Source organism: Phyllobates terribilis, unplaced genomic scaffold, assembly GCF_046119375.1.
Source record: "Phyllobates terribilis strain yellow unplaced genomic scaffold, ASM4611937v1 Scaffold_123__1_contigs__length_5148117, whole genome shotgun sequence".
Lineage (NCBI taxonomy): Eukaryota > Metazoa > Chordata > Amphibia > Anura > Dendrobatidae > Phyllobates > Phyllobates terribilis.
In genome coordinates, this window is record NW_027362883.1 from 1,736,897 (window position 1) to 1,749,751 (window position 12,855).

The 12,855-nt window shown below is 43.0% G+C and overlaps 6 non-coding genes across 6 annotated transcripts; all 6 read left to right on the forward strand.

The window, feature by feature from the left end:
* The first annotated feature begins 416 nt into the window (after positions 1-416).
* LOC141202608 (U2 spliceosomal RNA) lies at positions 417-605 on the forward strand. Its single transcript, XR_012273842.1, has one exon. It is a non-coding gene; the product is annotated as a U2 spliceosomal RNA (small nuclear RNA).
* A 1,112-nt stretch (positions 606-1,717) lies between these two features.
* Positions 1,718-1,908, forward strand: LOC141201933 (U2 spliceosomal RNA). Its single transcript, XR_012273222.1, has one exon. It is a non-coding gene; the product is annotated as a U2 spliceosomal RNA (small nuclear RNA).
* Positions 1,909-3,022: 1,114 nt separating this feature from the next.
* On the forward strand, positions 3,023-3,213 carry LOC141202181 (U2 spliceosomal RNA). The gene has a single exon (XR_012273463.1). It is a non-coding gene; the product is annotated as a U2 spliceosomal RNA (small nuclear RNA).
* A 6,192-nt stretch (positions 3,214-9,405) lies between these two features.
* On the forward strand, positions 9,406-9,592 carry LOC141202586 (U2 spliceosomal RNA). The gene has a single exon (XR_012273828.1). It is a non-coding gene; the product is annotated as a U2 spliceosomal RNA (small nuclear RNA).
* A 1,115-nt stretch (positions 9,593-10,707) lies between these two features.
* LOC141202238 (U2 spliceosomal RNA) lies at positions 10,708-10,898 on the forward strand. Its single transcript, XR_012273518.1, has one exon. It is a non-coding gene; the product is annotated as a U2 spliceosomal RNA (small nuclear RNA).
* A 1,115-nt stretch (positions 10,899-12,013) lies between these two features.
* On the forward strand, positions 12,014-12,204 carry LOC141202290 (U2 spliceosomal RNA). The gene has a single exon (XR_012273568.1). It is a non-coding gene; the product is annotated as a U2 spliceosomal RNA (small nuclear RNA).
* Positions 12,205-12,855: the final 651 nt, after the last annotated feature.

A 12,855-nucleotide genomic window follows, 5' to 3' on the forward strand; every position in this document is an offset into this window, starting at 1 on the left:
TTCTGGAGAAGACTGCTCCCCCTACTGGAAAGGGTGGCAGACCTCAAGGACTTTACATATAAAACTGTGCTATACGGACTTATGGAATGCCCCACAATGGACCAGTACACAATGGCTTGGAAGACAGTGAACTGCGCCAAGTCATCTCTCTGGAAAGCGCGCAACATTGCTATTTTTAAACAAGATGTTTTATCAGTGAATGATGTTTTAAGTTTATGTTTATGTGAAATGTATACTTATTATTTAATTGACAAAAAGAAGAATGTACATATTTCCAAAAAATGGCTTGTTGACCAATGGAACCTAATTATTTAAAATCTTTGTATTTTTTTGTTTTGTAAATTTCATTTGTCTTTTAACGTTTGGTATTTGTGTAATTATGCTTGTAATTTGTTAAAGTTTTAATAAACGGTTTTATCCCTCTGCAGGGGATAGCCAAATTAAAAAAAAAATCTGTTCTTATCAGTTTAATATCTGATACGTCCCCTATCTGGGGACCATATATTAAATGGATTTTTAGAACAGGGAGATGGAAAAAGAGCTTGCTCTGTCCACTCCACGCATTGAACTGGTATTGCAGTATCTCCAGGACCGGTGCACCCCTTCTTTAATGCAGTTTCTAAAATCAGAAAGAATTGAATTCAATGTTTTTTGTTCATTTTGCTTGTTTGTCGGATTTTGGGATGGACTCTTTGGCTTTGCTTTTCTTCTCCTCATTGGATTTTTCATGTTCAAAGTTGCAGAAGCCAGATTACAAGCTCATTTTGGTTCAACTTCAGCAACTGTGCATTGCATTGCCATGTAATGTGATGCAATGCTATCTTTCTAGCTCTCCCTTTTTACTTCCTTTTGGATAAACAGACATATTAGGCAAGCATTTTGGAGCTTTCACCTAAATAACTACAGGTGGTGAGATAAGCTGCACAATATAATTGACCTTTCAGTATATTGTTGCACACACACCATCTATTTAGCAAATGCCCTTGTTATCAACAGCAGCCTTTTAAACTCACCTGAGCTAACAGGTATGTGCGCTGGTTACTCTGCTGCGCTTAAAATTTCTTTTTTGGTTTGCTACAATGCCTTTTCTGAAACGTTGTCTCCCTCTGCTGGAACACTGACTTCTTTCATTTAATGCCTGCAGACTATAAAAGAGAACCCAACCCAAAAAGTTTAGTTGATTAGTCTGTGGCATTCTGTTAAACTGTTGCTTATGGCGGTCTCTGTGAGCTTCTCAGCGACATTCAGCCAGCCAGGTATCCTGCCTGCAGTAGATGGAATGTGGCAATGGAACGCTGGCTGCGCGTGTCATAATAGGCTCTGAGCCTTTATATACCTGTGCACAGCAGCAGCCACCTTCAGTCTGCTGCTGGACAGCCAGCAGCAGCAGCAGGAGAGGTATGTAATCAGGAGCCCTCCTGCTAAGGGTAGACAGCTGCTCGTTCCACCCCACCCCCCGCCTTAATTGGTTCTCCTCCCTTCCAACGGTGTTGAGGCGGGTGGGAACAGCAGGGGGTGAAGGTGTTGTGTTTAAAGAGGTGGAGTTATGCAGATCTAAAACGCGTGGATTGCAGCAGCAGCAAGCCGAAAAGTGCAGGCATGTAAGGGATGTAGAGGTTGACAACATGTCTTCTTAACGGGAGTCCAGGAGCTCATCTCCACAAATGGACTTTTCAGGATCCTTGGGTGGCTCCGTAGTTTGAAACCAATTCTGGTTATCGCTTCTCGGCCTTTTGGCTAAGATCAAGTGTAGTATCTGTTCTTATCAGTTTAATATCTGATACGTCCCCTATCTGGGGACCATATATTAAATGGATTTTTAGAACAGGGAGATGGAAAAAGAGCTTGCTCTGTCCACTCCACGCATTGACCTGGTATTGCAGTATCTCCAGGACCGGTGCACCCCTTCTTTAATGCAGTTTCTAAAATCAGAAAGAATTGAATTCAATGTTTTTTGTTCATTTTGCTTGTTTGTCGGATTTTGGGATGGACTCTTTGGCTTTGCTTTTCTTCTCCTCATTGGATTTTTCATGTTCAAAGTTGCAGAAGCCAGATTACAAGCTCATTTTGGTTCAACTTCAGCAACTGTGCATTGCATTGCCATGTAATGTGATGCAATGCTATCTTTCTAGCTCTCCCTTTTTACTTCCTTTTGGATAAACAGACATATTAGGCAAGCATTTTGGAGCTTTCACCTAAATAACTACAGGTGGTGAGATAAGCTGCACAATATAATTGACCTTTCAGTATATTGTTGCACACACACCATCTATTTAGCAAATGCCCTTGTTATCAACAGCAGCCTTTTAAACTCACCTGAGCTAACAGGTATGTGCGCTGGTTACTCTGCTGCGCTTAAAATTTCTTTTTTGGTTTGCTACAATGCCTTTTCTGAAACGTTGTCTCCTTCTGCTGGAACACTGACTTCTTTCATTTAATGCCTGCAGACTATAAAAGAGAACCCAACCCAAAAAGTTTGGTTGATTAGTCTGTGGCATTCTGTTAAACTGTTGCTTATGGCGGTCTCTGTGAGCTTCTCAGCGACATTCAGCCAGCCAGGTATCCTGCCTGCAGTAGATGGAATGTGGCAATGGAACGCTGGCTGCGCGTGTCATAATAGGCTCTGAGCCTTTATATACCTGTGCACAGCAGCAGCCACCTTCAGTCTGCTTCTGGACAGCCAGCAGCAGCAGCAGCAGGAGAGGTATGTAATCAGGAGCCCTCCTGCTAAGGGTAGACAGCTGCTCGTTCCACCCCACCCCCGCCTTAATTGGTTCTCCTCCCTTCCAACGGTGTTGAGGCGGGCGGGAACAGCAGGGGGTGAAGGTGCTGTGTTTAAAGAGGTGGAGTTATGCAGATCTAAAACGCGTGGATTGCAGCAGCAGCAAGCCGAAAAGTGCAGGCATGTAAGGGATGTAGAGGTTGACAACATGTCTTCTTAACGGGAGTCCAGGAGCTCATCTCCACAAATGGACTTTTCAGGATCCTTGGGTGGCTCCGTAGTTTGAAACCAATTCTGGTTATCGCTTCTTGGCCTTTTGGCTAAGATCAAGTGTAGTATCTGTTCTTATCAGTTTAATATCTGATACGTCCCCTATCTGGGGACCATATATTAAATGGATTTTTAGAACAGGGAGATGGAAAAAGAGCTTGCTCTGTCCACTCCACGCATTGACCTGGTATTGCAGTATCTCCAGGACCGGTGCACCCCTTCTTTAATGCAGTTTCTAAAATCAGAAAGAATTGAATTCAATGTTTTTTGTTCATTTTGCTTGTTTGTCGGATTTTGGGATGGACTCTTTGGCTTTGCTTTTCTTCTCCTCATTGGATTTTTCATGTTCAAAGTTGCAGAAGCCAGATTACAAGCTCATTTTGGTTCAACTTCAGCAACTGTGCATTGCATTGCCATGTAATGTGATGCAATGCTATCTTTCTAGCTCTCCCTTTTTACTTCCTTTTGGATAAACAGACATATTAGGCAAGCATTTTGGAGCTTTCACCTAAATAACTACAGGTGGTGAGATAAGCTGCACAATATAATTGACCTTTCAGTATATTGTTGCACACACACCATCTATTTAGCAAATGCCCTTGTTATCAACAGCAGCCTTTTAAACTCACCTGAGCTAACAGGTATGTGCGCTGGTTACTCTGCTGCGCTTAAAATTTCTTTTTTGGTTTGCTACAATGCCTTTTCTGAAACGTTGTCTCCTTCTGCTGGAACACTGACTTCTTTCATTTAATGCCTGCAGACTATAAAAGAGAACCCAACCCAAAAAGTTTGGTTGATTAGTCTGTGGCATTCTGTTAAACTGTTGCTTATGGCGGTCTCTGTGAGCTTCTCAGCGACATTCAGCCAGCCAGGTATCCTGCCTGCAGTAGATGGAATGTGGCAATGGAACGCTGGCTGCGCGTGTCATAATAGGCTCTGAGCCTTTATATACCTGTGCACAGCAGCAGCCACCTTCAGTCTGCTGCTGGACAGCCAGCAGCAGCAGCAGCAGGAGAGGTATGTAATCAGGAGCCCTCCTGCTAAGGGTAGACAGCTGCTCGTTCCACCCCACCCCCCGCCTTAATTGGTTCTCCTCCCTTCCAACGGTGTTGAGGCGGGTGGGAACAGCAGGGGGTGAAGGTGCTGTGTTTAAAGAGGTGGAGTTATGCAGATCTAAAACGCGTGGATTGCAGCAGCAGCAAGCCGAAAAGTGCAGGCATGTAAGGGATCTAGAGGTTGACAACATGTCTTCTTAACGGGAGTCCAGGAGCTCATCTCCACAAATGGACTTTTCAGGATCCTTGGGTGGCTCCGTAGTTTGAAACCAATTCTGGTTATCGCTTCTCGGCCTTTTGGCTCAGATCTGTAATGGGTCTAGTCATTTGGCTGTCTGTGCGTTAACTCTTGGCCCTGTAGCATCGCCATTTTATGGCTTAAGCCACTTGCTGCTATAAGGAGTTGGCCAGTAGACACGACTAGCGATAATGGGACGCATTCGATACGCTGGGCCCGGTGAGGCTCGAGTGAAGTTTGGAATCCAGATTGATGTGGAAGAAGGCAAAGAAGGAATCTTTACCCTCAGCTTCGTGGTGAAGGAGATTTTGTTTGGACTCCTTGAAGTGAAGAAGGAAGAAATCTTGTGCCTCCAGCAATTCAAAAGCAAGTATAATCTTGTATTTACTTCTATGGCTGTTTGCAACAATTTCTATGATTGTTTGAAAAAGAATCTGGACAATCAATATTTGGATGGGCTGACTTTTGTCATCTTGTATTGCTCCAAAGAGGTACCTCTGACTGTTTTCATGTACAACCCACATGTGGACTTGGCTTTGATTTATGCCTTTCTAAATAGGCACTGCTATATTACCAAGGTGGCAGTAAAAGTCATGAATGAGGAGGAACTATGGACCGGTAAATATCGTTTCATGGTCAAGTTCCGGGAAAGTCCTGATGAACCAGGGGGTATACATTATCCTCCATCAAATTTTTCCATTGGGAGTGAGCGGGGTTACCTGTTCTTCCCCAATGCGCCCAGGTTTTGTCGTCATTGTAGGAGGTATGGCCATACTCAGGAAGCATGCGACATCAGACAGATTATTTGCAGGAAGTGCAATGAGGTGGGTCATTCTTCCAATAATTGCAAAAATGAAATAGTCTGTAACCTCTGCGGAGAGAAGGGGCATGCCTTCAGAGACTGTATATTCCATCCTGGTTCATATGCGGGGGCAGCGGGAAGGGGAAGGAGAAGAAATTAATCTCCTGCACCCACAGCTACAACTCCGACTGCTCCAACTCCGACTGCTCCGATATCTACTCTGGCTTTCCTGGATGAGGAGGAGGCTCGGGTTGCTTTTCCAGAACTGGTTCGTGTGAATGTAAGAGGAAATATGGAGCTGGCACCTGAGCCACCGGTGCAGAGGGCCGCGTCTGTGGCTTCAGATGTCAGTGAGTCTGAGACGATAACTGATGATCGCATAGGCATGGAAGTGGCCCCGGTGGAGGATCTGGAGGCTGAAATTCCAGACATGATGGTTACATTGCAGGGGGAAGAGGAGTCTGATCTGACCAGAACACCGCATGTGGCCTGGAGCGATGTCGTTTCTGACCTTGAGGAGGAGGGATGTCAGGGGGACTTTGACCCCCAGCGGCGGGATTATAGTTCAGATGAAGATGGAGGCGCTTCAGTGAAGAAAAAGAAGAAAACTGAACCATCCTTTTCCCCTTTAAGTGACTGCAGTGTGAGTCCAGCCCGGGTGTACCCTACTGCATCCGATCCCCAAGATGTGTCTTTTTTGGGGGAAGGCACAAACTACGATATCTGCACGTCCAGCGTCCTACCCCCAGAAGGGTTAGGATGATGTACAGGTGGGCATGTTGTCGTGACCTGCCACATCAAATTAATAGATGGGTGCCCAAGTTGCTCTCAGCATCTTGTCGCTAAATGTTCGGCTGATTAAATCTGAGTCGAGAAGAGTGGCAATTTTGGACTACTTGAGCAACTTGGATGCGGACGTATACTGTGTGCAGGAGTGTGGGATCTCCGATCCCTTAAGTGAAAATGCATGGCCTTTAGGTCAAAGTGTGTGGTCTGGTTCTGTATGTAATAAAAATTGTGGGGTAGGTGTTTTGGTGAAGGGTTATAGTGTTAAGATAGAAAGTTACATGGTGGTGGAGGCGGGGAGGTGTGTAATATGTGAGTTAAATTGTAGGGGGTGGAGGGTTAGGGTGGTAAATATGTATGCACCAATAGATAAAGGGGAGAGGCTGGAAATTTTTGAGAAATTATGTTTTTTTTTATCTGGCAAAATGCCAATAATTTTTGTTGGAGATTTCAATTGTGTGACGGAGGGGGATAAGATGGATGTTACAGGTAAAAGACTCAAGAGTCTTGTGGCGGATTTTTCCTTACAGGATGCTGCGGAAGTTTTTTTAGGTAATCCACCTCCTGCGACCTATAAGGCCGACAGGGGAGGCATAGAGTCTAGAATAGACCGTATCTTCTTTTCTTCACAAAATGTTATTTGTAGGAATTTCCAGCAGGAAGATGTTCCCTTCTCTGACCATGTGTGTTTGAGGGCACGTCTAGAAGGTAAGATTTCCTTTGTATATGGTGGTGGCGTGTGGAAACTTAATGTGCGTTTGCTGGAAGATAATAGGATCATGCGTGATTTTAGGCGAATGTATGTTAGGTGGAGGGATAAAAAAAGTGATTACAGGAATGTGCTTGAGTGGTGGGACTGGATGAAGAGTGAGATTGTTTTTTTCTTTAGAAAAAGGGGCAGGAGGAAAGCAGCAATGAATAGAGCAAAATTTAATGATTTAAGCTCTAGACTGGAGTGGCTGAGGAAGTTAAGGATGATTGGAGTGGATGTGGATGTTTTGATGTGTCAAGTGAAAGAAGAGATTAAGAAATATATTGAGGGTAAAGGGAAAGAAATTATTTACCGTTCTAAGATTGAACATTTGGAGAAAAATGAGAAATGCACAAGGTTTTTTTTCAAAAAAGTTTTTGGGAAGAAAGTAGATATGGATGAGGTGGTGAATGGCGATGGGGTGTGTGTGAGTGGGAAGGATGTGATGCAGGAGGTGGTGTTGTTTTATAAGGAGTTGTATGGGGAAAAATGGGTTGATGATAGGATGTTGACTGATGCTTTGGGGTGTTTAGAAGGTTGTTTGGGTGAGGATGAACGTGAAATATTGGATGATGTAATTGTGTTGGATGAAGTTAAAAAAGTGGTGATGTCTGCGAGTAAGAATAAAACACCTGGGAAGGATGGACTGCCCGTGGAGTTATATGTTAAGGAATGGGACACGATGGGAAATGACTTATTGGAGGTGTGCCAGTATATGTTCACGGAGAATATGTTGAGTGAATCTATGAGAGATGGGGTGGTGGTTTTGGTTCATAAGAAAGGTGATAAAAAGGATTTGGGGAATTGGAGGCCAATCACCCTTTTGAATGCAGACTATAAGGTGTTTAGTAAATTGTTGGCTAGCCTGATGCGGGAAGTGATTGGCGGTGTGGTGGATGAAGATCAAGTGTGTGCAGTGCCTGGGAGAAGTATGACTGAAAATTTGGTGTTGTTGCGTGATGTGATTGGGGATTGTATGAGTCGTAAGCAGAAATGTTTGTTGTTTTCGGTTGATTTTGAAAAAGCTTTTGACCGTGTGTCACATAGCTTTATGTTTAAGGTTTTGTCTAAGATGGGTTATTCCAGGAATTTTGTAAACTGTGTTAGGAGTTTGTATTGTAATGTTTCAAGTGAATTTTTGGTGAATGGGTGGTTGAGTGAGAAAGTGAGAATTAAATCAGGAGTGCGTCAGGGGTGCCCTATGTCCCCTTTTTTGTTTATTAGTGTGATTGAAGTGTTGATGTGTATGGTTAGGAAGGATAAGGTTATGAGAGGTGTGATGATTCCTGGGAGTAATGGAAAGGATGTGAGAATTCTAGGTTACATGGATGATGTAGTGATTGTGAGTGGGAATATGGCTGCGATGAGTAGGGCAAGGTTGATATTAAGTTTGTTTTGTAGTGTCTCAGCTTTTAAGGTCAATTGGACTAAGAGTTCCTTTAAATGTTTTGGTGAGAGGAATGTACGGATGGATGGTGTGAGGTGTGAGGATGGTGCAATAAAGGTGCTTGGGATTAAGTTTAATGATGATTTGAAAGGAAATGAGAGTTGGGAACATTGTGGGGTGAGAGTGGTGCGCAAGTTGAATTTTTGGCGAATGAGAGAATTAACTCTGACTGGGAAAGTTCTGATTATTAAGGCGGTTATTTTGCCTATTTTGTTGTTTGTTGCGAATGTATATCCTGCTGCTTTTAAGAAAATTAGGAAAACTGAGAAATTCATCTTTAATTTTCTTTGGGGAAGTCGCATGGAGAAATTGAAACGGGAATATGTCTATAAGTTATGTGTAAATGGTGGTTTGGATTTTCCAAATATTGATTTCTTTTTAGGGATTAGTTACGTGAAAATGGTGGTGGTGGTTCTAGGGAAAAGTAATAAGTGTGCTTATATGATGAAGTATTCGGCTGGATGGATGCTTTATGGCTTAAAGTGGGTCAAAAGGGATGCTAGAGTGCCTGTTGCTTTTAAGTGTCCTGTATGGTATGGTTGTGTTGAGAAATTTGTAAGGAAGTATGATTTGTTGTCCGTTAACATGAGTGATTTTAGGCAAAAGAAGAAAGTCATTAGGATGGTGCGTGAGCGTGAGGTGGTATGTAATATCAATGGGTTGAGAGGGGAGGAAGTAACCGAGATGTGGAGAAAATTAAGTATAGATGGTTTGACTAACAGACAGAGAGATATCGCTTGGATGATATTGCATGACATTTTGCCTGTTAGAGATGTGCAAAAGAAGAGGGATTTAGTTAAATCTGAGGTATGCCCGAGGGATGGATGTGGTTTGAGAGAGCATGTTAGACATATGGTATGGGATTGTGATTTTGCATATGATGTATGGAAGGGTATAGGGGGACTTTGCAAGGAATTGGTGGGTGTAAAGTATGTAAATTGGAAACTTGCTATGTTTGGGATGGGTGCATGTAGTAGAATTAAGGATAGGATTTTATGGTTGTTGGTGGTGTGTGTAATTGAAAGTTTGTGGGATGCGAGGAATTTGTTAGTTTTTAAAAGGAAGAAAATGTCAGTTAATGAATGTTTGAGATTGATTCTGTCACGTATGTATGTAATATACCTCTGGGATCAGGAACGTGGAAGTATTATAGATGCTGAAGGGATCTGGAAGTTTAAAAAGTGGAGGTTTTTGGTAAAATTTAATTAGTAGTGTATAATGTACCTGATGATAAGGTTTGGTTTTATTTTTGATTATATACCAAGTGTGATGAAAGGCTAAGTGTCAATGAAAGGATTTTGTAAGTCGATTTGATTGAGCTTATGCTCCGGCCTATCTGATTTGGAAAAAAAAAAAAAAAAAAAAAAATCTGTTCTTATCAGTTTAATATCTGATACGTCCCCTATCTGGGGACCATATATTAAATGGATTTTTAGAACAGGGAGATGGAAAAAGAGCTTGCTCTGTCCACTCCACGCATTGACCTGGTATTGCAGTATCTCCAGGACCGGTGCACCCCTTCTTTAATGCAGTTTCTAAAATCAGAAAGAATTGAATTCAATGTTTTTTGTTCATTTTGCTTGTTTGTCGGATTTTGGGATGGACTCTTTGGCTTTGCTTTTCTTCTCCTCATTGGATTTTTCATGTTCAAAGTTGCAGAAGCCAGATTACAAGCTCATTTTGGTTCAACTTCAGCAACTGTGCATTGCATTGCCATGTAATGTGATGCAATGCTATCTTTCTAGCTCTCCCTTTTTACTTCCTTTTGGATAAACAGACATATTAGGCAAGCATTTTGGAGCTTTCACCTAAATAACTACAGGTGGTGAGATAAGCTGCACAATATAATTGACCTTTCAGTATATTGTTGCACACACACCATCTATTTAGCAAATGCCCTTGTTATCAACAGCAGCCTTTTAAACTCACCTGAGCTAACAGGTATGTGCGCTGGTTACTCTGCTGCGCTTAAAATTTCTTTTTTGGTTTGCTACAATGCCTTTTCTGAAACGTTGTCTCCTTCTGCTGGAACACTGACTTCTTTCATTTAATGCCTGCAGACTATAAAAGAGAACCCAACCCAAAAAGTTTGGTTGATTAGTCTGTGGCATTCTGTTAAACTGTTGCTTATGGCGGTCTCTGTGAGCTTCTCAGCGACATTCAGCCAGCCAGGTATCCTGCCTGCAGTAGATGGAATGTGGCAATGGAACGCTGGCTGCGCGTGTCATAATAGGCTCTGAGCCTTTATATACCTGTGCACAGCAGCAGCCACCTTCAGTCTGCTGCTGGACAGCCAGCAGCAGCAGCAGCAGGAGAGGTATGTAATCAGGAGCCCTCCTGCTAAGGGTAGACAGCTGCTCGTTCCACCCCACCCCCCGCCTTAATTGGTTCTCCTCCCTTCCAACGGTGTTGAGGCGGGTGGGAACAGCAGGGGGTGAAGGTGTTGTGTTTAAAGAGGTGGAGTTATGCAGATCTAAAACGCGTGGATTGCAGCAGCAGCAAGCCGAAAAGTGCAGGCATGTAAGGGATGTAGAGGTTGACAACATGTCTTCTTAACGGGAGTCCAGGAGCTCATCTCCACAAATGGACTTTTCAGGATCCTTGGGTGGCTCCGTAGTTTGAAACCAATTCTGGTTATCGCTTCTCGGCCTTTTGGCTAAGATCAAGTGTAGTATCTGTTCTTATCAGTTTAATATCTGATAGGTCCCCTATCTGGGGACCATATATTAAATGGATTTTTAGAACAGGGAGATGGAAAAAGAGCTTGCTCTGTCCACTCCACGCATTGACCTGGTATTGCAGTATCTCCAGGACCGGTGCACCCCTTCTTTAATGCAGTTTCTAAAATCAGAAAGAATTGAATTCAATGTTTTTTGTTCATTTTGCTTGTTTGTCGGATTTTGGGATGGACTCTTTGGCTTTGCTTTTCTTCTCCTCATTGGATTTTTCATGTTCAAAGTTGCAGAAGCCAGATTACAAGCTCATTTTGGTTCAACTTCAGCAACTGTGCATTGCATTGCCATGTAATGTGATGCAATGCTATCTTTCTAGCTCTCCCTTTTTACTTCCTTTTGGATAAACAGACATATTAGGCAAGCATTTTGGAGCTTTCACCTAAATAACTACAGGTGGTGAGATAAGCTGCACAATATAATTGACCTTTCAGTATATTGTTGCACACACACCATCTATTTAGCAAATGCCCTTGTTATCAACAGCAGCCTTTTAAACTCACCTGAGCTAACAGGTATGTGCGCTGGTTACTCTGCTGCGCTTAAAATTTCTTTTTTGGTTTGCTACAATGCCTTTTCTGAAACGTTGTCTCCTTCTGCTGGAACACTGACTTCTTTCATTTAATGCCTGCAGACTATAAAAGAGAACCCAACCCAAAAAGTTTGGTTGATTAGTCTGTGGCATTCTGTTAAACTGTTGCTTATGGCGGTCTCTGTGAGCTTCTCAGCGACATTCAGCCAGCCAGGTATCCTGCCTGCAGTAGATGGAATGTGGCAATGGAACGCTGGCTGCGCGTGTCATAATAGGCTCTGAGCCTTTATATACCTGTGCACAGCAGCAGCCACCTTCAGTCTGCTGCTGGACAGCCAGCAGCAGCAGCAGCAGGAGAGGTATGTAATCAGGAGCCCTCCTGCTAAGGGTAGACAGCTGCTTGTTCCACCCCACCCCCCGCCTTAATTGGTTCTCCTCCCTTCCAACGGTGTTGAGGCGGGTGGGAACAGCAGGGGGTGAAGGTGCTGTGTTTAAAGAGGTGGAGTTATGCAGATCTAAAACGCGTGGATTGCAGCAGCAGCAAGCCGAAAAGTGCAGGCATGTAAGGGATCTAGAGGTTGACAACATGTCTTCTTAACGGGAGTCCAGGAGCTCATCTCCACAAATGGACTTTTCAGGATCCTTGGGTGGCTCCGTAGTTTGAAACCAATTCTGGTTATCGCTTCTCGGCCTTTTGGCTAAGATCAAGTGTAGTATCTGTTCTTATCAGTTTAATATCTGATACGTCCCCTATCTGGGGACCATATATTAAATGGATTTTTAGAACAGGGAGATGGAAAAAGAGCTTGCTCTGTCCACTCCACGCATTGACCTGGTATTGCAGTATCTCCAGGACCTGTGCACCCCTTCTTTAATGCAGTTTCTAAAATCAGAAAGAATTGAATTCAATGTTTTTTGTTCATTTTGCTTGTTTGTCGGATTTTGGGATGGACTCTTTGGCTTTGCTTTTCTTCTCCTCATTGGATTTTTCATGTTCAAAGTTGCAGAAGCCAGATTACAAGCTCATTTTGGTTCAACTTCAGCAACTGTGCATTGCATTGCCATGTAATGTGATGCAATGCTATCTTTCTAGCTCTCCCTTTTTACTTCCTTTTGGATAAACAGACATATTAGGCAAGCATTTTGGAGCTTTCACCTAAATAACTACAGGTGGTGAGATAAGCTGCACAATATAATTGACCTTTCAGTATATTGTTGCACACACACCATCTATTTAGCAAATGCCCTTGTTATCAACAGCAGCCTTTTAAACTCACCTGAGCTAACAGGTATGTGCGCTGGTTACTCTGCTGCGCTTAAAATTTCTTTTTTGGTTTGCTACAATGCCTTTTCTGAAACGTTGTCTCCTTCTGCTGGAACACTGACTTCTTTCATTTAATGCCTGCAGACTATAAAAGAGAACCCAACCCAAAAAGTTTGGTTGATTAGTCTGTGGCATTCTGTTAAACTGTTGCTTATGGCGGTCTCTGTGAGCTTCTCAGCGACATTCAGCCAGCCAG